The sequence below is a fragment of the Lichenostomus cassidix genome, chromosome 5 (genome assembly GCF_008360975.1).
Source record: "Lichenostomus cassidix isolate B80296 chromosome 5, HeHo_3.0, whole genome shotgun sequence".
Taxonomy (NCBI): Eukaryota; Metazoa; Chordata; class Aves; order Passeriformes; family Meliphagidae; genus Lichenostomus; species Lichenostomus cassidix.
Window position 1 is genome coordinate 48,532,632 of NC_139486.1, and position 27,645 is coordinate 48,560,276.

A 27,645-nucleotide genomic window follows, 5' to 3' on the forward strand; every position below is an offset into this window, starting at 1 on the left:
TCCCTGGTACAATATTTTCTCCTGCTGTACCCAATCTAGCCACACCAGTGCATGCCTACAGACATGCAAAAACTCTGTGCTTACACGGAGTAGAGCAATGAAAAAGCCCTGTCCTCCTTGTTATGTTTTTAAGGCTAAATTGGTCAGTCACATCCAGCACCTGTGGCACCAACCCTGCCATCAGCTCCACGTGGTGACCAGTTCAGTGTTAGCAGCTGTGGAGGCCTTGCAGAGGGACGATTTCCAGGGCTACTGCTGCAGAGCTGGTTGCTAGGCCTTGTGAAAAGGCCTCCCAACAATCCTTTGCAGTAGAGCCACCCTCTCCTCTGGTGCTGCACTAAATGCATCTCTCTGTTAACCCTTCTTAGCTGGGGCTCTGAAAGCCTCAGGAGGAGCCCTTTGAACACCTCCTGTGAGGTGTATTGCATAAGCAACAAGCAACCATTTCTAAAACCAGCCTCTTGTGGAATCAAGGTCAAAAGAAAGATGGAAGTACTTGGAAAGGATCACAAGGTAAGTCACAGGCTTAACCTAGAGAAAGTTTGCTTTCTGCATAAGGTGAAAGGAATGTACAATATTCTGAAAGGTTTGCTAGCGATATTATGCAACTGTGTTGAGCTTGTGTTCTGCAGTACACTCAGCATCTTGTGGGATAATAGGATCCTCTCATCTTTTATTGTTTACTGTCTTCTGGCTGTATCATCTATGGTGTGTTTTCATTTCATAGGTTTATTCAAGTGCACATGCAGGTATGATGCTAAGTGTGGCTGAAGAAGCAACTCAGTTTCTGAATTCTAACCTCAGACATGAAGGAAATGTCTTTCATTTGAAACAACTCTGTTTGAATGTTATGCATCTACCTGCACTACAAAGAATCCAAAATACTGCATAGCGTTTGACAGTGTGGAACTCTATAGATTGGAAGTGCTGTTGAAATGTTAAGATAGTAATCAATCTCTGCAACTATTTTGCAAAGCAAAACAATTAGGTGCTAATTCTATTCCATAGAGAAGGTGATTGTGGGGCTCAAAGGTTAGAGCCTGTGTTTCTCAAGTATGCTGTTTTAACTTTGACTACACAAGTACCAGTATTAATATCTTGGACTGGGGCAAAATTAGGCAATATTGTTCAAAACCTGTATCTTAATGTCTAAACTTCCCCAGGGATGGATAGCCTGTGGAATTTGGAGTGCTGGGCTGTTGTGAGGGTACTTTGTCTGTTGGCCAAGACATGGTCCCCCAGAACTTGTGTTTGCAGAGTTCAAAGTTCTCTGGTTATGAAATTCCAGCTCAGTCCTTGAGCCATGTTCTTCCTTTTAACCTTGCAGTGCAGTGAGTCCAAAACACAGCAAATAGTGTGTGTGGGGTGTAAAGAATGGGGGCTCAGTGCTCAAATCTCTGTATGCTCTTGGAGTTTTGTTCTTTGTGATATCAATGACTCTGGAAATGGCCACTCTGGGTTAAGAAAAGGGTGAAAACATTTCCACTGCCCTTTCTAGTCTCCTCAATACTTTGTCATGAGACTTTGAAGTCCTCAACACTAAGATTTCTTATCAGATATTTTACCAGGATCAGACTGATGACTTATTAAAATTTAGCCCATAAGGAGATTTTGACTTGGAGACTCAATAACTGTGAATCGCCAGAAATCATTAATCACTTCTGGAAATCTTCCCTAGCAAGTATCTATAGAATAGGCACAAAACTGCATAAAAATTTAAGGGAAATGGAGAGGGGACTGGGGGTGAAGTCAGGGAAGAGAGGATAAAGTCAGGACTTGTGTTCCAGCCAGGTATTCTGTTAGCAAACAAGGGTGAAAAATAGCATTCACCTCGAAGGGATTACTTTCACTCACTCCATTTCTAATTCTTGAAAGATTTGTGGCAATTGTGTGCTGCCATAAGCATGCTTGTAAGACCAACTATGAGCAATTGAATGTTGTAGGAGAGCACAAAAACCTGTTTCCTAGGGAGGGAAAGTTGAAGGTGATTTTAAAGCACAGAGCTAGTTGGGAATCAGGAGATGCTAAAAACCAAGTTTGTGATCATTTTTAAAAAATTATTTATTTCTCAATCAGAGCTTGAAGTGTTTTTATATTTAACTCACAGTATAACCTCAATGAGGTGAAAGAGGCATTGTGACCTCTTCCTTGAATGCTCTGTGTCTCAGATTAAGGTGCACATTTTTCTGGAAAGCCGGAAAAGCCTTTTCCCATCTTGGTGCATTAGGTGCAAGCAATGTCCCTAAACAGATTACTCGTAGTTTAGCAACATAAATGCCACTCTAACCTCAGGATAATTCAGAGGACACTGATTTGAGTGCAGTAAATGGTTTCCTCCATAAAGCCATCCTTTCCAGACACAGGAAGCACATCTCGGGTACTGACTGGAGTCTGGGGAGGTGAATGCACTCCCTGTTGCCACCTCATCTACTTCAGGAACAAGAATCCAAGATTTCTGACCTGTTTTTCCCATATCTCATTAAGCAATGCAGGCAGCTGCCTGTTTGTGGGAAGCCTTGATACACAGAGGATTTACAATGTGGTAGGAGTCCATTTCTGCACCACTTTCTCCAGTGAGCAGCAGAGCTAGGTTTTGATGTGAAATGTTGAGATGAGTATGTGATGATGAAGCTCTTCATAACCAAGATTGTGGATTCCCAGACCCAAGCTCTTCACAACAGAGTGTTTCAGTGAGCTAAAGAGTTGCAGCAGGAAAATTAGCTTGTCTGTGACCTGGCCTTGTGGGTTGAGAAAAATTGCATTTTGCAGACCTTTTGTCTCAGTGCAAGTGTTGACAGAGTACTAGGTTTTCTTTTATTTTCTATATTTTTTAAATTCCTTTTCAAAATAGTCACAAAAGTTGGGGAGAGAGGAATTGCCAACCGTATTTTAAAGGAGCTGTAGCCATGGTAACTGAGGTACCTTCAGTTACCAAGGTAACAAATGCAGCTCGACTGCCTTGCTATAAAGCCAGACAAATCTACTCACGATCTGTTGATTTTAAGATGATTTATAAATTTTTGAGCTATTTTAGGCACTTAAATCCATAAATCAAAATGTCTGTTGAAACGACCAATACACTGTACTATTTATGAATTATTCACCCCATTCTTATTTCACCAATTGGATTTTTTCCCCCTATTAATGTATCCAGCCTTTTCCCAGTCCTAGTTTTTGCTATTTATTGTTTAGAACACGGTTCTTTTATCAGAAACAGATGATTCATATTACTGCTTGTAAATCTTATTCATTTGAGAAATTCTAGCCCCTCCTCCCATACCTCCCCTGCTCAGTCCTGCAGTCTCTAAATGGAGCTTTATGTACTTCTGCCCTGAAACAACAAAATATGCCTTGCTAAAAATTTGCTAATGAATTAAATCAATACAATTTGGAATGAGTTCCATCTCAAACAATCAATACAGGCCCAGTGATGTACAACAGGCAGGCAGGTAAATTGGTCTAAATAAATTTACAATTGATTTTACTTTTAAAACCAAATTAGGACACTTACAGTCTTACCAAATAAGATCAACTGCAACTTATGCAAACAAGAGTATTCCTGGTTTTGTCTGTTTTAATACTAGTAGTGAACCTGTTACTTCTTAAAGCTCAGTAACTTTTATTCCTGGGGTAATATGCACAATTTTTTGGCCCAAAAGCATGGTTTGGCTATTATTAAAACAGGTAATGCTTATTCAGGATTTCTCTTTCTTAGATTGTTTTTGCTAGTTTGTGGTAGCCTCTGCTTGTTAATGAACACTTCAGGATTGCATAATTCAGTGTAAGTTATGCAATGGGTTTGCAGTCCTGTGTTCTGATATGGCTGTGCATGAGCTGCTTCTGAAGGCATTGCAGGGTTGGGTGAGCTCACCAGCACTGTGTGCATTTGTGTTCCTCTTCCCTATCGGAATTCCCCACTTTGCCACTGACTTGCGTGTCCAAGGAAGAGTAGACCCTTGTAGGAGAATGTTTTTTGTCCAGGTGGGGCATTGTGCTGACACTCTGAGCTGCTTGATACTTGGAAGGAGGGTGTGCCAGGCCATGCAGTCCAAGGTCATCAGAGCTGCATGTGCATAGAGGGCTTGGATCTGGAAGGAGCATAGCTGTGACCAAGTCTGCAGGATCTGCCGCTCCTAATCTGCTAATTTGGAGGTATTTCCCCTGCACTGATGACTCATTCAGAGACATGCGGCAGGCACATCACTGGGAGGGGAGCAAAATGTAGCTCTTCAGAAATATGCAGTGCCTGCTGCCTTCATTTCTTGTGTCTCTAGCTGTGATTTTTCAATAGTTACACAAAGCTTACAGTCTGAAACCAAGTAAAAAGTCTGAAAAATTGAGTCGTAGAAAGTTCTCTGAGATCTACTAATTTTAAATAGTGGTGTCAGCAATGCTGTAAGATTGACAAGGTTAAGAAGCTGCTTTTAAAACCCCGTAGATACTTAGGCAGATTTAACACAGCCATTGGATTTTAAAGGTGCTTATTTTCCCTGAACAACATGTGCTTGCTCAGGAGCATGAACAACCCTCTGTTGTCATGTAATGACCATTAGCAGTCATTCTCCTTGCTCAGAAAATCCTATTAATTCTTCACATGCATACACACCTAACATTAGTACTAAAGATGAGCAAATAAGACATATTGGGTGTTGCTTTACCCCTAGGTTTTTGGCATATCAGATGTGACATCATTTTTACAAATCTTGGAAATGAGAAATGCCAAAAGGTGTATTTGTACATCCTGCTGCAACTGGGAGGCCCTTCCAGGGTGATTCAGGTTATTATAAGGGATTAATTTCTCTTCCTTTAAGGGAGAATTCCAGAGTGAAATAATTTAATTGAATTTTATTTAGCCTCGTGATGCTTTCATTCCATTATTCCTATTTACATGCTGCTTTGTTTCACTTAACATTTTCCTCCTTGGTCAAAGTGCCCTTCAGATTGTTGCAAACTATGTTTTTTACCTCCCTAGTCTGTTGCTTAGCAGAGATGAGAGTATTGAATTGGCTCAATCTGTCTCCTTAGTTTCAGCTATTCCAGCCTGCAGAGGTGTCTTTTGTGACGATTGCCTAAAAAATGAGGATGGGGAATGCCGGGATCTCTCCAAAACTGAGTTTAGACTGGAATGTTATTATTTTCAGTATTAACCCTTAAATATTATTGTTCTTATTGATGGGGATAATTAGGTATCTTGCACAGACCTGTTTAAATCAATAGCCTGTTATAAGGGTCTTACTTCTCACTACCCCCGTTAAAAACAATCTAATTAGTCTGCTGGTTTGTCTGCCTTTCTAACCTACTCAACAAGCAGCTCAAGCACAAGATGTTCTTGTCTGCTGCAAGTGACAGATTCACTGCACTTACCCAGCCCTCCCCTCCCTGCCAGACAGGGATCTGTATCGAGATATTCTTTATGTTCGGGAAGCTGGACTATCTAGAGCAACTCCGTGGCTTGTGGATGCAAGAAACTCAATGCAATGCATTTATTACAGTGTCATGCCCTTCTAAGTGGATTTGAATCTCTGGCTGGCTCTCTAGGATTAAACATTTTCCACATTGACTGGAGTGTTCCTCTTCCCAGCTCTTGCTTAGGTTTCATGGTAGCCACGTGGCTGAACTTTCCTCTGGAGATGTTTGGGAAGTGGCCTGGTGTCATTAATCTCATGGGCCAGAGACCCTGGATATGACATGGGTATTAATGCTAGAGCTAAAACAGAAGGTAATTGGGTCAAAATGGAGAAGCAGAGAGGTATTATTCTGCAACACTTGGCTTTGTATTTTTCACAAAACCTCCATGTAGTGGAAGGTGATATGTCAGCAGTTTTGAAAAAGAGACTAACTCCTGGTCTCCTGCAGAAAGGCAACACTGGAGTTTGCTTTCATGCCAGACACAATGAATTTCATAACTGTGGATTTTTTCTAAGTTATAAAGGCTGTTGAGCTGACTTTAGGCCATGGTCTTGCAAGCAGAAATTCAGGTAGCACCTCTGGTTTATCACAACCATCTAGCAATTGGCAAAAGTGCTGGGGGTGGAAAACACAGTGGAGAATTCAAGTGTCTTAGCTAATGGTGACAAATAGTGGCTGTGAGAGATGGAAAATTCCCCTCCTTAATGTGCTGTAAGTAGAAAATCTCAGTCTCCAGTGCAGTCAGTTTCTGCTTGGCATTGTCTAGCCTGCCTTATTTTGACCCCCTTACCTTTAATAGATTTGTATGTGCAGTCAGTTTCTGCATTCTGGGATCCCTTCCTCATCTGTGCCTGTGTGTGAAAGGGTTGCAGTCACTGTTTTAAGGACCTTCTGCTATTTCAAATACAGAAATAGACTGGAGTCTTCTGAAAAGGGAAAAAATTCTTCTTATGCTACTAAGAAGAATTTGCCATGTATCACTGGGTTAAAAAAAGAGTGCTGATGCAAAGCTAGCTTGTAGCTTGGAAGACAAAATCTTTTTGCTCTCTACAACTCAGAAAAAGATTACTGTTGTTTGGAAGCAAAGAAATACAAAGGGGCAGAAGGTGGTGCACCTAAATGGTTTATAGTGGGTAGCTTTAGAATAAGGCATCTCTTTCATCCTAGCACTTGAATTGACAGAAGCTGTGGTTATGTTTTTCTGACAGCCTTTATTTTGCCATGTGCATTGCAGCACAAATGCTGAATTCTCTAAATTGCCCTCAACAGGAGCTTCACCAGTACTGCAGTGAGTGTATCTCCTGTGGGAATACCTGCTGTATTTCAGCTGGCTGCTTTGGGGGTAGGTGAGCAGCACAGCCCTGCCAGATGCTTGGCTGGAAATGTTAATGTGCTCTGTGACCAAAGCTTACAGGGCCATTTTCACTAATAAGAGCAAGTGCTTTGGGGGAGGCAGTGTTTCTATAAGCTGAGTGCAAAACTATGCTTTCAATTCTCTTGTTTCTTGCAGCCAATTTACCTTTATTTTGGGAATGTTGAGGAGCAGTGTGCATGTAAGTGGGAAGAGATGAAAACAAGGAAACATGACATTGCACTAATTAGCTTTCTGCTGCTTGGCAACAGCTAAATACTACTTGGGAGCAAGAGGAGTAAGACTGAAAGGAAAAGCAGGTAGCTGAACTGACTTAGGATTTGGCACAATTTTTTTTTAATTTTAATTTTCTTTTTTTTTTTTTTACATCCTCTGCTCCTTACTCTTTCTTCAACTCATAAATGGAAGAATAAGGATCTGAGTGGGATTTTCTCTGTCCTGACATGTTTTCTCTGGGAACATATAACTTCCAAATGGTGTATGCTCATAGTATACCAAGTGTTGTGCATTGAGCACAAAATGAAGCTGTCATGAGATGTGGTTTTCCTTTCCAGACTGATGGAGATGTCTAGATACATATTATTTCATTAGAATGATAATTTTGCTTGTCTTTGGATACCCAACCTTATTTGTTTGCTTGTTTCATTTTCATTTTTCCAGTAAAATTAATTGGGGAAATCTATATTTTTAGGTACCTTGCTCAGAGAGAGCTCTTTGCAGAGCTTTCGGATAAATCTAAAAGAGGGAAATCTGTCATATTTTTTTCTCCCTAAAATCAACACTATCAGGCTAGAAATGACTAGGTGCTCTGTGGCACTTGGAAAAGAATGGGAAATTAAATATTATTATTTTAGATACAACTTGCTTAAAATGATAGATTGTCAAAGTAGAATGCATATTAAAATAAAATCTTCATTACCGGTTCACATAACCATCTAGAACATGCCACTGATACAGAGGATTACAGGGACTCCCTGCAGCCAGGTTCGTGCCTGGTGGCATCTGCCTGGCTCCCTGGAATGCCTGGAGCTGATCTCAGCCCACCTTGCCTGTGATGCCCCAGTGAAGGGTGTGTGGCTCTCCTTTCACACACCTACCCCCAGCGGATCCAGTTGTTCCTTGTGCCATGGAATTAGATTAGTCAGTTTTATGCCCTTACCATTTGTAAGTGACACGTTAATTTTAAGTCTGATCCCTGCTGCATAAGGCACACTTCTGGCAGGCTTTGATGTTAATGCTTTGTAGAATCTCAGATGTGTGAGGCTGCCTACCAGATGTCAGAAACTAGTGGCTTTTTTCATCTGTTATGATGGGCTTCATTGCTTTAAAGAAAAAAAAAAGTGGTCATGCCAAGTGTACATTTGTGTGAAAAGAACATCAAATGCAACCAAACTACAATGAAATTAAAGAAAAACTCTTAGGGGTTGGAAAACAATGCATTAGTGAGGAAAGCAAAGCATTCCTGAATGTTCTGTCGACCAGTGTTAGGTTTTGGTATTCAGTGCTTTTCTCTAGAAATCCGTTTTGCAGTTGTTAAGTCACATTGGCAGCAGATGTAGCAGGGGCAGCTCTGCTGGTTTGATCCTTCTGGACCCTTCTCTTGATGGCACTGAAGGTCACACTCTGGCTGTTGGCTTCTGTGCCTGGAGCAAGGTGTGGTGAGGCAGAGGAAGTCCTGAATGGAAGCCCAGCTTGAGACACTGTGTCTGGAAGTTCCACAGTGCTGTGTATTGAGTCCTACAAATGAGGTCTCTTACTCTGTGTCTCACACACTGTTATGTTATTCTGATCTGCTCACACAAACCCCAGTCCAGTGGAACTCATTTCTACAGTGTTGAGTCAAACTGCAAAACTGGCCTTTCAGTTTCGACTAATAACTTCTTGTACTTAATTACTTGTAGGTTTTTGACTTAATTTAAGGGGGGAATGGCTGGTGGTTGGGGAGAGGAGAAGAAAAATGTGGTGCTCTGTTCCCTTTACCCTAGAAATCAGTGGCAAAGATTAATAGTGTTGTGTTAAACAGCTTTTCCCATGAGCAGATCTCAAAATTATTTACAAAAGAGATAGGCTAGCATTAATTCCCCATTTGTGGTTGGGGAGGACTGAGCTGCAAAGATGGAATTGTATTTGCTCACTAGTAAAGTATATGTGCTTCTAGGAAATAAACAGACACAATCCAGAATGTAGTGTGGAATGTAGATATGGCAAAAATGTCCCTTGAGAGCAGGTATTGCTTTTAAGCTACCATGTCAGTGAGCATTCAGGCATGACTAAACATGATTCATTAAGTCTGTTTCTTTGAAAATTCTGTGAAGATAGAACTAGAAATGGGGCAGGAGCCAGCCAACATCCAAATACTGGAGCACTGTGGCTTATGATGCCTCTATTCATTTGCTGCATTAATGGTACAGCTTAATGGAACTGTGAAAGAAAAGGCAAACATCAGTCTTTTGTAGCTTTAGCCAGTCAGACATGTATTGAGTCTAGGGTCATTCAGAAAACAAAGTTCTGTATTCCATTTCCTGCTGGTCTAAAATTGGAACAAGAGCACTCTTATGCACCTCCAGGGATGTCATGACTCTGAAAAAGAATAGGGCTTGCTGCCTTATTTTTCCCTGACTCATTATTTAAAGAACTGGTGAAATTGGTAAAAGATACAGGTTTCACATCACAATTTCATGTGTAGACTTGTGATTTATTCAAAAGGACATAGTTGTTCAATGAAGTGGGTCAAGACAGCTTTGATTTTTATTCTCATTATGGTTCTAAAGCTAGCAGATTTCAGGAAAGAGCTTTGTGTTTGAGGCTGCATTCAGAGTGCAGCTCTCAACTCTGGCCTTAAAATCAGAATGTCCACATCAGACTAAATTATGGTGAAAAAGGGGGTTGGCAAGATAACAGGAACATTACAAAAAGAAAAAAAAGCATAATTTAGCCCCCTAAGAAACCAATTCCCAGGTAGCTAATAATGAGTGGCAAGACTGGTGGGAAAGCAAGGACAAACTCTATGTGCATATGGTATGTTTACAATTCTGCTTACTGGCTCTATTCTGAAAAAAAATCAAGTTTTGCTGGTGTGCAGAATAGAACTTTTGGAAATAGGTAGAGACTTTGCAAACTGGGTGATCACAATTTTCTTGTCAGGCTGTGTTTTTAACTTGGGCATCAAGATATTCATCATAATAGAGTTCTTTGTCATAGAGGGTTATATTTACAATGCAGCAGGCATACTTTTTTTTTTTTAATCTTTTAACCTGGGGGGGAAAAAAATTCAGCTACCTCCAAAGGGACTGAACAAAAAACACTGTGGATTTTGTCTGCTTATTGCACAGGACTATGTGTTTAGAAGCGTTCAAAGGCAATTGAAGGATTGCTTTGTTTTTGTTTTGTGGTCAATTTATTCCTATTCACATGGACTAATAAGAAAGCCATGTATATAATGGCTTTTGCTCTATATATATATATACGTACATATATATATATATTTAGCTGCATTCCAGGGGAGATGACTTTACTCTGAAGTGATTTGCCTGAGTGAAATAAGAAGGTCCTTGAAGACTCAGGAGCTATATGAAAGTCCTTGGAGTTCAGTGCTTTAGCTGCAAGACTGTTATTTTTGCCATACTTTCCTCCTTTCAGCAAAAACATCCATCTAGGCCACAGTCATGCTGTTTTTGAAATTGGTAGATAATTTGTGGCTTGTTTCAGTGGTTAGAAAATTCAGCTTCTGATGTCCATGGAGCAGTGAATTGTGTGTTCTGTCCAAAGCTGTTTTCAGTCATTAGAGCAGCTGTGAACCTTTCATTATTGAGCCAGACTCACACATAAAAACTCAGTCTATAGCTTTTTCCTTGTTGTGTGTTTGACATGGAATTTACAGTGCCTGGAAAATATATCCTTTCTATCTGTAAATGATTAACTACATTTTGAAGCAGCCATTGACATAATCCCAAAGATATGAGCTGCTGCAGAGCTGGAGAGAGATCTTTGTGTCATGGGGGCGTGTTGGTGATGGGTGAAAACACCAGGCAACTCATCTGGGATAAACATGTGCTTGGGAATAGAGACAAAGCTCTTGCAGCTGAAAATGCAGCAGGGACCTCTGGAGACCCCACATCTTTCTGTTGAAATGGAAATTGGTTATCCTATGAGAACAGAACTAGGGAATGCCATCTGTCACTCTTTTGGGTAGGAGAGCAAAAATTACAGAGGTATCCTTCTAAAGCACTACCCAGACTTAGCAGCTTGGTTAATTCACTTGCTTCTGAAGAGTAATTGTCAAATATTTTGTTTTTTGAAGAAGCCTGAAGAGTAGAATATCAAATAAGTGCCAGTTTCACACCCTTTCCACTGTCCTATTTTGCCAGGGAATATGCACTCAAGTACACATAGCCAGAAACACTGTCCCTTCATGGTCGGGGAATACCTAACCTTTTAAAATAGATTCCTGACTCTCATGCTGTGGGTTTCATGAGGGCAGAACATGATGTCCCATATGCATGAGGGACTGCTGAGAAATACCATCAGTGAGACAGGCAGTGAAATTCCTGGGCACAGGCAGGAGTGGATAAAGCCAGTGATGAAGAAAAGCAGCCAGCTCCTGGTGGGAGGGAGGTGGGGAGTTGGCAGTTGTTTATTTTTTTGCAAGGGGAAAGAGAAGCACAGTTAAAACAAAGGTACATATACAATTCTTGCTAGCCAATTCCCATTTCATAATTCATATAGCAAGTTGGCATTGTTGACTTAATCTTCAAAATACTGGCTTTTATGTGCTTTTTAGGTCTGTGCAACAAAGATATCTCTATCTTCCTCTGTTATCCTCCAGTTTATGCTGAACTGTAACACCCTTGAGAGAACAAATGCCACAACAGCAGGTTTATAGTGTCATTTGGGTTTTGGATATGCATGTAAAGTCCAAGGCCTTTTCTTTATTAGGGTACAGCTGGCACTAGTTTTACACTAGCCAAACTAGGGCATTTGACAGCAGGTACCAGAAGGCAGAAACCTCACAGCTAACACTCTGCCTGTGTACTGATCATCTTGATAAACTAGGAGAAATATGTAAGCTTAATAGCTCTTCATGAGCTCACATATCCCTTTTCTTTAATGAAGAGCCATCTGCACTGATCTTCCACTGAGTCTAAGGTAAGGCATCCCTCCTAGCTGTTACAGGGAGAAGTCCTGTGTTTTCCCAGCATGCTGCACCGCTGGTAATCCCCATGAAATTGGAATTGGTGATGGTGTGGAAAGGAGGAGGGGTCATTGAAGCAGGGCCAAAACTGCTGAAATTGTATGCACAAAAATTAATATTTGACAGTGGATGCAGCAACCCCCAGAAATCCTAAGACTTCCTGAACCCCATCACTCAAAACAGAGGTTCAACCAGCTATCCCTGATCCACAAATACCTCATTTTAAATAATTTCAATAATTTCAAATACCTTCTGCCTGACACCATCCACCACCTCCCAGCATCCTGCATATTTGCACATATTGTCACAGCAAATTGATGTCACACAATGATGTGAGAAACTCTGCATTTGATAAATTGTTGTGTGACTCCATTTAAGAAAAATCTTCTCTCCTTAATGTTCCTTGAAGCCACAGCAGAACCTCCAGCAGTGTGGAGTTTGGCATGAGGGTCACCAAGAGCCAGAGGGGCTCTGTGCGGAATTGAAGAGGTAGTTTCTGTGCATTTTGTGGTGGGGAGCAGCAGAGAAGGGTGGGTTATCAGTGAATATACTCTGGAGCAGTGGGCACACACAAGGGAATTGGAGTGTGAGTAAATGGTGGGACATGTTCCATTCGCTTGTTTGTTTCTAGTACGGCTAGAAAAGGCGCATTATCTTTTTATGCGAATCTCATGTTCGTTCTCAGTTCAGCTTCCTGACAGGAAAACAAACCGTGGCTGGGCTGTGTTTTGCTCTGGGCTGTGTTTTTCTCAGGGCTGAGTGATCCTGAACAGTGACACACACGTTCAGGCTCTGTGGTGTGTACACCTGGCAGCCCTTGGAGCACACTTCCATTAATCCTTGGAAAGCTGCTCCATGCCGCTATGCTCAAGCGTGTGCAGCAATACGAAAACACCAACCCTGTCCACATGTAGTAAAGCAGGGAACAGGCCTATTAAAAAGGGAAGTAAGCTCCCCAAATAGTCAAATAATAAAAGATAATCCAGCTTTCCAGAGAAATCTACAGTTAGGACATTGCCACCTGGTAAATCTGGAGAGGAGTCTTTATATGCACTGATTTTGCCTTCCCCCTCTCTTTCCTGTGTTTGATTATAATGGGGAGCACCCAATGCAGACCATTTATGCACTGTGGAGTGGTTAGTTGTATTTCAAGATGTTTAGGCATAGAGACTTTTTTTCCATGAGATTTTGTGTGTTGTGTTAGGTGAGAAGAATCCTTATGCAGCCTGTTAAAAAACCCAAATAACGCAACAGAGCTTTCATCTTGTCTGCATCTTTATAGATTGGCAAGACTTTATAAAGTTGGGTACCACAGCAGTGAAGCTGTTCAGCATTTTATTGCTTCCTATGCTCGAAGCAATTTCCCCAGATTTAAGTGAGTGTTGACAAACTGATCCTTACAATTTACTTCTGAGTTTGGTGGATGACAGCTGTTACCTCATGTGACAGACCAGGAAAAGGAAACAGATGAGGGGCAACAGTGAACCCTGGATTAAGGGAAAAACAGAAGGTTCCAGCTCATCTTCTGTTGCTTCAGAGAGTCTCGTGTTTCATTTCAGTTCCTGGTTTTAAACACCACAGAGCTGCACTTAGAGTCTAAGTAAAGGCAAGGAGAACTTAATAGCAAATCTATTTGGACCAACTGAAATCACAGAAAAATTGCAAAACAATCTCGGGAAAAGCAAATATCCCAGAAATCAGTAATCAGAAAAAATCACAGGAAGTGCTGAATTTGCATCTTACAGGGTCTGCAATAAAAACCACTCTGATGCCCTGCAGAACTAGAAGCTCTGAAGGACCCACAAGGGGCATTAGGTGGCCTGGCCTGCACAAGTTGCACTGTCTATAATTACAGTGTATTTCCCTCCAGACAGGGCACTTTGAGCATGTATTAAGTTGTAATGCCAAAGTGCAAACTGATCTGTTTGTAAGTTATTTTCTGGCTTGCTAAAGGAGCCATCTTAGCAGGAGCTTGTAAATGTGGCTTGTCCTGTTGAGATTCCATTTCCTGGACCCATACAGTCAGAATTGCTTTTACAAACCAGCCATTTCCCTCAGCTGGCACTGCTGCATTATTAATATACTTGCCTTGCTCCAGGAAGATACTTTTTCAATGTAAGATGAAGTTTAGGTGACAGGCTTTCATGACTGCCCTCCCTTACCCCCCATAAGCTGCTGCTAGTAGCTGGAATTTTAAGCTTTTATATTTAATCATTAAATTTGCATCATCTGCTATAACTTAAGCCTTGATGGATGGGCTACTGCAAGGACTGTATTGGCCAGGCTGCTCAAGCACGTTATCTTCATACATACTGCTGGGTGCTGCACTCCACATGTGTCTCCTGGGATTTAAATTAAACTTGCCTTCCAGTTGTTGTTATTCCAGAAAAAGCCAGGAAGACAAAGAATATTAAGACTGCTGTTATGATTAACGGCAAACTTCCTTTGTTATTGACGAAATAATTACTACTACTTAGTAAATGCACATGGTAATACACCCTGACAGGAAGAACATCTCTAGAGACAGGACCTGGAAAAGAAGCCCAGAAAAAACGAAAAGATTTGCTGAGCTCTCGCAGCAGGAGGCTAATGGCAGAACCTGCTGGTCTCCTGACCTGGCAGCGCAAGAAACAGGTGTCTGGAATGGATTCAGTTAACAGAAGTTGCACTATTTTTTTAACTTTGCTGTCATTAAAAAAGGATTTAATGTGAGGTAATGTGGCTTTGTGCACAGGAAGGAGGGAGAGTTATAAATAACCTTGTCTTGCATTATACTGCACCTTCTCTCTGTGGATATTGAAGCACTTGACAGATTAATTAAGACGCATGACTCTCATAGGAGATCCATGAAGCATCAAAAGCTGTTGAGTTACCCAAACCCTAATGGCTTTTGCATGTCAACTGAGTAGCTCTAGGTGACTGGGAGCACCCTGAAACCATTGCAAGTGCAAAGAAGGGTTCACTGGTCTAAATCCACATAAGTATATTTAAATCATAAAGGAGGTTATTAATTCCTCTACTTGCAAGTGGTGACACACCAAGCTGTGATAGCATGCTGGTTTGGGGGCACATTCAGATAATCACACTGCAACAGGTGTCCTTTTGCAGAGGGAAACAATGGGTGCCAAGTGACTAAAGGTCATGTTCTAAGATGAGCTTGTCTCTGGTTTCACTCTGGCCACACTTTCAGGTTGCACCCAGAACACTAGGGGGTACTCTTAGCTTTTCTCCTGCAATGAGTTTTTGCTGTTCCCTGTTGATAGGGATGAGTCATTCAGAAAATTCTGGGTTTGTCCAAATTTGCAGGTGATGACAAGCCCTAGAAATAGATAAAAAGATTTGAGGGAGTTAGGTGGGATTTTTTAAGTGAATTTAATTGGATTGGGAACCCAGCACTCTTCACAGGTAAATGGGATGGGGCATGTGATTTCTGAAGATTCCTTGCAAAATCTGACTCTGCCTAACTATGCAAAATGCAAATAGATGCATTCAGGTGTTGTGAAATAATGGAAAACAGGAATCTAATGTGAGAATCCAGTCATGAATTTTATTCCTCTATATCTGCTCTTGCCTTCTGTGGCAGACTATGAGCAGCTACTTCTTGGATGTCGTTTTCTAGAGGTTCTGTGAGAAAACTGGGCCAGGAATAGCACCAGCAGACAGAAACATCAGACATCCTCTCCAGCACGTAGTGAAAGACTGAATGACTTAGCAACATGGGATTCCAATTTCTCATGAAAGGATACCTGCTGTGGACAAAAAAAAACCAAAAAAAAAACCCAAGGCTTGATTTGCCTGGATAGCTGATGATCAGCATTACTGGGAGCTTGTGCGTGCATTAGGGAAAGATCATGTCCTGAGGTCCCCAGAGCTGTCATGAAGGAAGTGTCAGGGTGCCCAGGCAAGCAGAATACACAGACGGGGATCTGCAGGGTTGCCGCTCTGGCAGCACGGATGACTGCAGTTGTCACTTTGGGGTAATGTGATGTATGCATTAAAAGGGGGAAAAAATAGCCACAACAAAAAACCTCCCTAAAACCCCTGTCAGCAGCAAACACTCATCTTTAAGCCTTGTACACAGTATGTGACACAACTATTTATTTTTAATGCTGGTGTGCTCTCTCCTCTTCCTTCCTGCTCATGCCTCCTCCTTTCCTGTCTTCTTGGCTGTGTCCATGGAGAACAGCACTCCCAACAGGCTTGCATCTGTCAGATTCTCCTGTCCTGGACTGCCCCTTCCCTTTCTGCCATTTGTTTGAATTTTGATCCAGGGCAGTTGGAAGCCTTGCCCCTCACATGTTGTTTCAAAGTGCCAGGGACAGAAGATCTGCTGCAGGCTTAGGGTATGATCCAAAGCCATTTGGCCTTTTGGATCAAATTTTTTCTGTTTCAAAAACTGGCAGTGAGGTTTGGGACTGTGTGGCTTCAGGTCACTGATTAATTGTATTTATGAAGTACTACTCCATGTAGCTGTGATGGCACTAATTTCTCAGGACTGTTGGTTTTCTCAAGGACAGTGCAGGCAGAAGGCTTTTTAAACAAAACATTTTCTCCCTTCTTCTTTCTTAACAACTTGTATGTTGAGAGGAAAAAATTAGCATCCAAATCACAGCTAGGTCAGTGTGCTGCTTTAAAGGGATGAATAAAATAAGGAGCAAAGTGAGAAGCTTTGGGCTCTGTGACTTTTGAGACCTAGCTCTGAGCCTGCTTTTTCCGTGACTAGTTCTAGGTCGTTCCTTATCACAGTCCTCTCCTCTCAACTGCTCGCACTTTCACTTATTAGGAAATATTTCTTGTTTCTATAATTTCAAAATATGGCTGGTGATTTTTGTCTGGCTTTTCTGAGTGCTTCCCAAAGAAGAGAGGTCTTGTTGTGGTATGGTAAGCAAAACCCAGTTCCCAGGTTAGCAGCACCTGGGGCAGCCTGCATGTCCTCTTCATCATCAAGTGGGACTGGGCACAATTAATTTCTCTCTCCTCCCCAGCCCTGCTGGGATGGCCAGGCAGAGTACACCAATATCTTCAGGCTATACGGTTACATTAGCAAGGCTCCTGGGGATTTCAAGCATCCCCTGTATGCTTTGGCAGAGCTGTAGCAGCATTGGCTGTGGCTTTAATATGTCTCTGAGAGCATTCTCCTGCTGTAAAGGAGCAGGAGCTGTCTGTGGTGCCATTCCCCTTCATCCCTCCATTTCTAAGCCCTGCTACTGTTTGTATTGCATTTTCAAGATAGAAATAATAGTTTCCTTCTTAATTACATTTAATCAATGTAAAAAACCCAAAGTAGACAGGATATCCGCTGGATTGGCTGAAAAATTCTGCAGCCAGGCTCTCTACTGCAGTTCTCCTGCCTGTTTCTACAAATCTATCTCAATTATGATATGCAGCGTTTTCCCCTTCCCCTCTGAATTTTGCACAGATTGCCTATGGTAGCAGATTTTGCAGTACTTCAGAAAAACATCCATCCTCCCTTTTCCTTCATTCCCATTCCTTTTTAAAAAATTTTTTTTATTCCAACAACTAGCTTAACAACAACCTCCAAATCCAGGGTTTCTGAGGGATAACTGAAGGAAGAAAGTTATATTTTTTCCTACGTAGTGAAGTTGTTGTCTTTGTTTTTCCATTCACTGAAGCCCCAAAATAGACCACATAATTAAAGGGAAATAAATCTGAAATCAAATCATAGGAGTATCAGGGACAGATATTTGGCATAAGCTCTCCACATCAAACCAAGATAACAAATCGGAACAAAGAGGGGAAAGTAATTGCTTTCGTTTGTCTGCACTGTTCATATGAATGTCACAGATTAATACATTTTACAGGATTTGGAATGCATTCAAAAGCCAGCATTGCAGTAGGATCATCCCTATAGCAATATTTCAAAACAGCTGTTACTAGAAGAATAACATGAAGCATGATTTCTAATTAGCTCCAAGTTTATCTCTGTTCAACCTAATCTCCTCTGATATTCCATCTCAGCATTAAATGCTTGCTTAGATTGATAAAGGGCAGAAGAACTGAGCAATTGCTTATCTGCTGAACACATTTTGGACTTCTACTCTTCTTTTTTCCAATATTTATAGTAACTCTGTTCACAAAATTAGCAGATCTGTTTCATTTTAGAAGCAGATTTTCATATTTGGTTGCCTAAAACTCTTGCAGGGTAACACGAACACTCAGTTGCTTTCCCAAAACTGATGTCTGCTCAGGCAGTGCAAGGACTTAAATGCTCAGCTATCCTTTTGCATTCTCAGCTCCCAAGCAAGCACAGATACTATTTTTACATGGAAAAATGAGTCTGGTGTATTAAAACAATAAAGACACGCTAAGGCTAAGGACTCAAACCTAATTTTTCCTCTGTAAAAAACATTGTTGCCAACCATACAGGTTTCATTGGAAATTGAAGAGTGGTGTTGCACACAGCCCTTTCCACTTCCAACTTCCAAATGATCATTAGGTAGAAATCCATTTAAGAATCTGCTGTGCTACAAGACCAAGATCTGTGGACTGGATTTTGCATGCAGCAAGATGAGGCACCCAACTGGCAGGAGGAATATGTACAGCATGTGCAAAAATTTGAGATTCACCTTGTTTTGTATTGTCACGCTGGGCATACCCAGTTGAAAAGGAATTTTGCAGCTTTTAGCCAAAATGTTTCTACTGTTAATAAAGCAGAAACATTGTATTTCGTTTCAGTATGCAGACTGGGGACCAGTGCAAGTAATTTTAGTTATAATTACATTATAGTGACAGTTTAAATTCACAATTCATATTGTGAAGCCATCCCCCCTGGCAATAGGGCATCTACCTTTATGATACTAATAAATGCACAGATGTATTCTAGAGTATTAAACCAAGAATAGGTTGGTTATCTTAGTAATGCAGATTCCATTTTGAAATATCAAAGCTCTTTTTTTAACTTCAGGAAATGTATTTTTTTAAAGGTTTTTAACAATTGAAACATACATTGAAGGTTTTACTGAAAGGCACATTATGTACAAAGAAAATTAGAATTTTTTTGTTGTGAAACCAAATATGTGAAAGTCAGCATTTACTCGTGTAGGTTTTCTTTTTCTGACTAAAACCATTCTTGTTACTATATTTTCCTAACTTTTAAGCTGTATTGAATGGCAATTTTAATATTGACAGAGTGCATGGGGCATCTCTAGATGACACCAGTGTACCTTCATAATGAAATTGCTCAGAGGGCAAAGACTTTGTAATGGATTTGAGGAGCTCATAATCTGAGCTGGGGCCAGGGCATGAAAGGACTGAATTATTTGTGGTGGTTTGGAGGTTTTGTGGTGTGTGTGTGTGTGAAGCTCCTCTGTGTTTGCTTGTAGTGGCTGACAATCTGACTCAGTACAGTGAAAACTTCTGGTGAAATCTCATCCTCGTTTGAGCTCTCCTCTTTTTGCAGTCTCCAGTGAGTAGGGGAGAAATTATTGTTCCCCCCTGCTGCCTCTTTTTATTCTAGAATTTTTGGCTTTTGATGAAGATACAGTGGTCAGCATAGCTTGCCCTGTGTTTGTTACCCTCTTTCCTTCCCTACACTTTCTTGGTTTCCCTCGGGTGTTTCATGCCAGTCCCCTGGGTTTGTGATCATAGTGTTGCCTTCCCTCTCTGCTGCCAGTCAGACTTCCCTGCTTGCCACCTGCTTTGAGAAAGTGCTGCTGCTAAATAAGAGCTTCAGGAGTGCTGTGAATTCACCTGGCTTTTAACACCTAGTTCACACTCTGCTAAACGTTTCAGAAGATGTAGTGCAAGGACTGGAGCTGGCCATGCTGAAATGCCTTTCTAATTAGGAGCCAGGTGCCACATTGGGCAGCTGAGGTGACAACAGAGAATGAGTTTGAATGTAAACATGCACCTTTCCAATTTTAGCTGATATTCTGAATATTCCTCTAGAATATTCTCAATATTCTAGAGGGATATTAAGAATTCAAGCTAGGATTGATAGGTTTCATCTTGGATGGTGGTTTTAATTCTTATAGTTCAGAAGGTATTTTTAAGTCGTTGCATGGATGTCACTACTAATAAACTTGCAGGTAGACTGTATTTTAACAAGTTATTTATGTCAAGCCGTTCGGCCAGGCTGAGGACATAAAGTTAATTACTTATTTGGTCTCCAAATGACTGCAATGACCTTGGTAATGAACCTTCCTAGAATGATAGGAAATGAGTTCTTTAAACAAGGAAACACACTTGAAGTCATGCCTTGCCTTCTTCCCATGAATTACTTGACTCAAGGAAGAAACTGAGGCACAAGGAAAAAAGTACCATTTCCAGAAGCTGTCTGAAGACAGCTGTAAGTAAATAAACTGAAATGAATTAAGTGGAACTAAAGACAGGGGTTTTGATTCTTGGCTTTGTAATTTAACAACAAGATCTTACTTCCTTAAAGGAGGTAAGGTGCATTTTTATAACTGACTGCAAATTTGCTTCTATATACCTTGGAATGAAAGATAGCTTCCAAATGCAACCATATCTAGAATGTGAGTCTGTGCTACTGCATTGACATTGGCCTGAGTCTGTAAAATGTCTGACAGACCCAGATCTCTGTGGCTTTAAAAAAAATCTATGTCTCCATCCTTTCCTATACATGAAATATGTATTTTACAAAGAATGCAACCCAGTCTGTTACTGTGCTGTCCTGTTCAAAGGAACTGTTAGGGCTGTGACTGCCTGCTATGTACTTTGAGTCTCCTTGAGTACTGTAATATCTTCTTGTGTCGCTTAAAATAAAACCCAAACAAATTATAAAAAAATCCCAAAAAACTCTGATTAGGTAATGCTGTTATAAATTGCCTCATCTCAGGGCCCAAGAAGCAATGCATGATGTCCTCTTCCATGCTACCTCCTCCTCACTTCAAGATCCTCCTACCCACAAAAGCCTCTAATGAAGTAAGTACACAGTCACTCAAAGTTCTGGGCCAAGACTCAGATAATGGAAAGGCTTTTTCATAGCTCTGCAACAAACTTCCTTCTGGCACTGTCTTGGTCTATTTTCAATACTTACTGGTAAAATGTGATTCATACTACTTCTGTTTTTCTTACCTTTTGACAAGCCTATGCAGACTTTAGATATAGTTCATATCTCACTATGTCTTGCTATGCTTATAAGTGCATTGATCATCTGTCTGGAGAAGATGTTGTCACTTATAAAGGCAGCAGCTAATTGCAATAAAATGCTTCATTCATGTTGGCAGAGGCAAGGGTTCATGTCATAAGCAGCATTGATGGCAAAGGAGGAAGAAGTAGGTAAGGAGCTCAGGAAAGGATCTGCTACCTGTAGATGGAATTGATTTACATGCTGAAAAGTTATACATCTGAAGCTTATTATTACATTTTCATGATGCATTATCAACAGCCCTCAAAATCAGTCCAGACCTTTCTAGCTTGTAGTGCTTTGAGATTTTAGTACAGATGCTCTTGCAAATTAAAACCAGTTGAAGGGAAAGCTTAGGTCTGTTCTTGGCAACAGGATTTCATAAGAAACACTCTTTCTAGCAAAAAGGGAACTATAGCCAAGAATTATAACTGCTGTCATCAGTTTTTATATCCAGGCAGTTTTTATCATACTCTTTATTCCCATTCACCATAGGGGAGAATCAATATGTGTTAATGTTTGCAAGCAATGCAAGGGTTTTTTTGGTTTTTTTTTTTTTTTGCATATTGAATGACTAGGAAAAAAGGCTATTATAACAAAGAATAACAAACAACCCTATAAAACTGCCCATGTTTCTTGAACTGCTTCTAGTGGCTCTGTGTTTCAAAAAGAAAAAAAAGTATAGCACAATATGGGTCTGAGAGTGATCTGTGACTTATGTTCCGTAAGTCTAACAATTTAATGAAATTATATATCCATGAGAAGTAGATCCAGCAGATAAACCACAAACATGGTGGTGTTCCCTTGAAGAACAACTACCCTGGTCTTCAGCATAGGCTTTGAATACTCCTGCCTCCTGTTTTCTACAGTCCTTGTGATCTTGCTATGAAGCCATGCTCTGTATCTTATGGTTTTGAATAGAATTGTTTTGCTCAAAAGGTGAGGCAAACAGCTACATATTTTGTTGAATATCTCCAGACAGCAGGAAAGACAGACCACCTTCCTGCAGGTTGCAAATCAACCTAGTTCCACTTCCTTCACCAATCATGATTATTTAAACAAGAGCCAGTGGCTTTTTTCTCTCCTTAACTTTCTGTTTTGAAAGCTACTGAGTACCCAGATATATTTTCCCCTCGTTGGCACCATTAAATTTGCTTCAAGAACCAAATATAAAGCTTAATCTTCAGTACAGGAGTATATCTTGTATATTGTAATGTCTTGGTATTTCTTTTTTTTTTCTTTTTTCAGCCATGACTGCAAAAAGATAATTTTTGCTCCTAATTAAATCAGGATTTTATAATCTATTCTAGGAAAATGTTGACATCATAAATTCTCAATTTCCTTAAAGTATGTAAACACAGATTTTTGGGAACAATAGCAACCTGGAGTCTGTCCTGATGTAGAAGGGGCCCAGCAGAGTGCTAAACTAATTTGGAGTTCAGTGTTTTTGCTTAGTTCATGGAAACTTATCTCAGTCTGGGAAATGCCCTGTGAATGGGAGGCAGTAAGAAATTGTGCCTTCTTGGAATAATTTGCCTCTTTTACTCTAAAAGTGCTCAACATGAAGCTGCAATTGTAGTATTAATGTTTTATTGTAATAGTAATAATGTATTTTCCATCTTATGTTAAGATGACCCTACTGCAGATTAACTTAAGGTCTACCCAGTGTTTAGATGCAGAGCATTCTCCCTGCTGGAGTGTGAAGCATCTTTTGGAGATGTCTGGGCTCAGATTTCATTGGGAAGTAGCTCCTTCCAAAGAGATTGTGGCATTGATAAATTCAAGACACCCTGGTTTTATGTTGAAAAGCTAAGGAAGGGATCCTGAGAGGATTTTAAAGAATTGAAGAAGAAAAAGGGTAGTGCTTCTTGACCTAGGAAAGACAAGCTGATCTAGTTGAAAAAGAGAGGAGTAATGCAGAGGTAGAAGAACAGACTTATGGGGTGTCAGGAGCAAAGACAAGGAAGGAGCTTTGGAGAAACTGAGGACAGACAAAGGTCTGAGCCGCAGGCAGGGAAGCCTCTGCAGAGTATGAACAGGGTCCAAATAAGAGCCTTGAGGAAGAAAAGTAAGCTTGAATTCAGTGTTGTTACTTCCCAGTGGAAAACAGAGGCAGCTTAACGTGCAGGGTTAGGAGTAAGGGGAGTGAAACAGTAAAGTAAGAGTTGTTGAGAAAATGAGAGTAGAAGGGTGCAGTGAAAATGACAGCAAGACACAGGACCAGAATTCAGAAGGAGATTGAGGAGGTGAAGGGTAGGAGATAGGAGATGATGTCCATGTTGTGACAGATTCCAAGTAATAGCACTGGAGGGGTGTTTGGAATAAAATGGAAAGAGAAAAGTTGGCCAACACATGTGTCGTGGGCATGGTTGAAGATAGATGAGGAATGCTGGTACACAGATTTGGGGGAAAACCCAAAACTATATATTAGGAAGCAAACCTGTTTCCCTCACTTTTCATGAGGTTTTTGATGCTTAAGATTGTTTGAAAATGTCTATGTATTATCCTAATCACTTGCATAAAGGTCTCGATATGCATAAAGAGGAGGAAAATGTAGAGAGTGAAGGAAGAGACCAAGAATACCTCTCTCAAAAAGTTAAAAGCAGAGAGAGAGGGGAAGTAAGGATAAAGAAGAATAAAAATGAAAATACATAACACTGTATTGAAACAGAGGTAGAAACCTTTGAAGTTGCACATCTTTTCCGGGGGTAATCATCTCCATATAGATGTGAGCTGGCAAGGTAGAAAATTATTGTCAATGATTCTAAAATGTTATTATCTTGTCAGACTGATTATATTTGATTGTGTTGATTATGGCTATTAAAATAATTTTGCTCTGATGAAAAAATATATCCTCACAATTTAATTGCAAGTATCCAAACCATAGATTTAATGAATTGTATATGTCTTCTGCTTAAAAGTTCTCTTTTGAATACTGTTGGGAAGGGAGGGGGGGCACCAAACATGCAAAATATGATTATTTGTTTTGAAGTACTCTTTCCTGTAGAACTTGTGTTTTTCCTTGCTCACCCCCGAAGTAGTGTAGGCTATGTATCATTCAGAGGAAATAATCTGCTGTGATTTTGAATTAAAGGCTATGAGGCTATGCTTAGGGAGCTCAGGTGAGCCATTTTAGTAGTTTTACCAGGAAAAAAAAAAAGGGAAAAAAAAAAAAGTTGTGTTGTGTAATGTCTCATCTGAAACGTGATTATGGAAATAGCTAATCTCTCATATAAGTAAAGGCTGAGAGAACTGGGACTGTTTAGCCTGGGGAAGAGAGGACTCTGCAGGAGTGTTGTTAATGAATATGGAGACCTGAAGGAAGAATACCAAGAGGATGCAGCCAGGCTCTTGTCGGTGGTGCAGTGACAGAACAAGAGGCAAGTGCCACACACTGAAACATGGGAGAACTTCCTTTTTAAACACGAGGAAACACTGCCTGAGTACTGGATCAGGTTGCTGATAGAGGCTGTGGAGTGTCCTCCCTTGGAGATACTCAGCAGCTGTCTGGATGTGTTCCCAGGGTTCTGGCTCCAGGTGACCCTGCTTGAGCAGGGTGTTAGACCAGATCAACATCCTGTACCACTATAGAAACACTGCACTTACAGTTTTTTAATGTAAATTATATTGCACTCTATTTGGAGACATCCAGAAACAAAATCAGTTCTAACTATAAGGTACAGCAGCTATTTCACCCAGAAAAAAAAAAATTAGAGCTTAGGTGTCATTCACAGAAGAAAATTTCACACAAATCACTCCAATTTTCCCCTGTGAACCAAGAACTTGATTACTTGATTTTCATGAAGGTAATCCTTGAAGGAAGCTACTACCTTGTAATTTTTTTTCACAGTCTTAGTATTTTCTAACAGTGAATGTGCTTTTTTTTTTTTAACAGCCTCTTTTTTTTTTTTACAGCTTTATGTGATTGTATCCAATATTAAAGAAGCATATGAGGTTTGGCAGGGGACTGGTGTTGCATATTATTTTGAGCTCTTTGACTGCAAGCAAATGAATTTTTTTCAGAGTTTAAAAACCAGTGCTATCTTGCAGTGGTATCCAATACATTCATCGAGACTGAGCTGCAGATCTGTAGTTTCAAAAGGCTGGTTGCCTTCCAAATCTCACTTCTATAAAATAAAGATTCTTGCCTATATGTAGGTGTGCCTTTGTGCTGGAAATTGTGTTGGTATTTCATTTGGTGGCACTTTCTAAAATTTGCATCCTCTGTGTTGCCTCAGTGGCTTCCTCTGGAAGGGTAGTTGGAAATAAAGATGTCACTCACATTTCACAGTATGTGCAATGTTGGGGCAGGGAGAGGAAAGAGAAAAGTCACAGCTGAGTGTCTAAAATCAAGTACCAAGCCTCAAGAAGCTGGTAGCAGTTCCAGCTTTGTTGTCCACTCTGAGCAGTCATTGAAATTGGCATTTGTGCCTGGCAGCTGTGCAAGTCACCCAGATTATACATGGCCTGACTTTGTCCTTGGCCTTTGAAATTATTTTTCTTTTCATGAGTGGAACTAAAAGAGACAAAAAAAAAAAAAAAAAACCAAAAAGAGAAAAATAAAGAAAAGTGAGAAAAGGCAGAGTAAATTATGACCTAAAAGAAATGGAAGTTGTGACAGGAAATAAATGGCCTATGGACTAAAGAATCAACATGTAGAATATTTTTGTAGATCAGATACTATGTGACAATGTTGGCAGGAGGTGGGAGAGAGCAGACAGAACTCCTGCATGTTTCCATAATTCTCCTTCATTCATGAATAGTTTTTCCCTTTGATTTTGAAAGTCTACAGTATTTTGTGTGTGTTTATCTCATTTAAAGATATTAAATGTGCCCAGATGACTTAGATATCCAAAAGCAAATTAAAGAAGACTAGGCTATATTTCTCTGTGGAGAGAACATCTGTGGAACTAGAGGTCTGACACTTTCTAAAAACTAATGACTCTTCCATTATTTCAGTGCTTATAGAAAACATTCTAAATCTTTACAGAACTGTTTGAGTTAGTAAAATGGTAATTTGTATAGTATGATCTTACTGAGGACAAATTAATATAATAGACTTGTTTTTTTTTAATAATTAAGGTGCTCTCAGTGAGAGTTGCAGGCTACAAGGGAAATGGAGCTTCTAAACAATTAGGATTTCCATGGGCAGCTAACTCCCTCCCATAAATTCAACAGGCCTAAGGATGAATACTAATTAGAAGAAAGTATGTGCCAGACACTCAGCCGGTGGAAGAGGAAATCATTCTCTTCCCCGCAGCGCTGCCAGGTTCACTTACATCAGATGAGAGTCTGACCAAATGTCCCGGAAGACAGTGCAAGATACATAAGAGCAGCACAGGAAAGCCTAAACTTTGGGATCATAAGTAAATACTAAATGTAGCAAGAAGGCTGTCTTCAGAATTTCATCAGGAATGGCTTTACCACCTCATTCCTGTACCTGAACCACCCAGGACACACCACCATGTGCAGTAAATGACTACGGTCAGTGGTAGTAAGCAAGGGAAGAAGTAATTAGTGGTGTTGAGTACGTGGTAAATACCACTTTGTTTTCCTCTCCACCCATTTGTCCCAGTTAATATTATTTGCATTTTCCAAGATCAAATTGCCTGAACAAATAGGTAACATTTTCCTGATGAGCATTCAAGAGCAGACTGTTGTTCTAAGGCAGACAGACCTGAGACCGTCAAATGTTTGCTAATAAAAAAGTTAATTTTGGAGTGAAGCGTAGGTGTTTGTTACATCTGTGCATTCCCCTGAATAATGCCTTGTTGTCAGCTGTTCCCCCATAGACTTTGCCAATCCTCTTTGTGCCCTAAAGAACTGCCTGAGCAGATACACCCCAGCAGAAAAAGGAACTTGGCTGCCTTTTTTGCAACTTCTTTCACGGTACTGAAGTGTCTTTAGGATGAAATTACTGTGTCCTCTTGTTCTTACACTGCAATTCTGTGCCATCAAGAGAGAAGGAGGCTGTTACTTCAGTCAGGCAAACCTTAATCCTGTAGCAGTTTTGCCTGAGAGAAGTTCCCTTTGACTCAAATACTCAGTCTGAAACACTGTGACTCACTGAACCATTTTAAATACCACGAAGTGCCCCTTTGCAGTGCAGAGAAGGTCAAACTCTATGGCTTGTTACCAACCATGGGGAACTTTGAAGATCATGCTGGTCCCCTTTCTGTGCTGGGATTCGTGGGCTTTGGTTCAGAAGTCCATTTGGAAATAGCTGACATTCGATGAGAAGGACAATTACAGGCAGCTGACACTTGAAGTCTAGATCATTATTGTTTCCCTGGGTTTCTGATTATAAAGTGATTATTTCTGTACCTTTCACTAGATATTTCATGTGAGAGATGGAATGAAAAATGATCAGCTCTGGGCATTGCTGTGTGGATTCTAATCCATTTGTTTCTCCAGTTAAGCAGTGTTGTCATTTACTTTTGCACCTTTGAAGACCAAAATCTACCTCCTTTCTAGCAGGTTACTTTCTAGTCAATAATTTAATAGAAAATTTCGCTGAATATCAGTGAACAAATCAGTACTGCATAAGCTCTGTACACACCAGTC

General features: G+C 40.4%; 1 protein-coding gene and 1 long non-coding RNA gene across 6 annotated transcripts in view; one reads left to right on the forward strand and one right to left on the reverse strand.

Moving 5' to 3' along the window:
* KCNC1 (potassium voltage-gated channel subfamily C member 1) overlaps positions 1 to 27,645 on the reverse strand; it is a 125,395-nt gene that overhangs the window by 50,354 nt on the left and 47,396 nt on the right. The window lies entirely within an intron of this gene.
* LOC146436583 (uncharacterized) lies at positions 206 to 26,035 on the forward strand. The gene is made up of 3 exons (XR_014852709.1): positions 206 to 513; positions 20,791 to 20,876; positions 24,997 to 26,035. It is a non-coding gene; the product is annotated as an uncharacterized LOC146436583 (long non-coding RNA).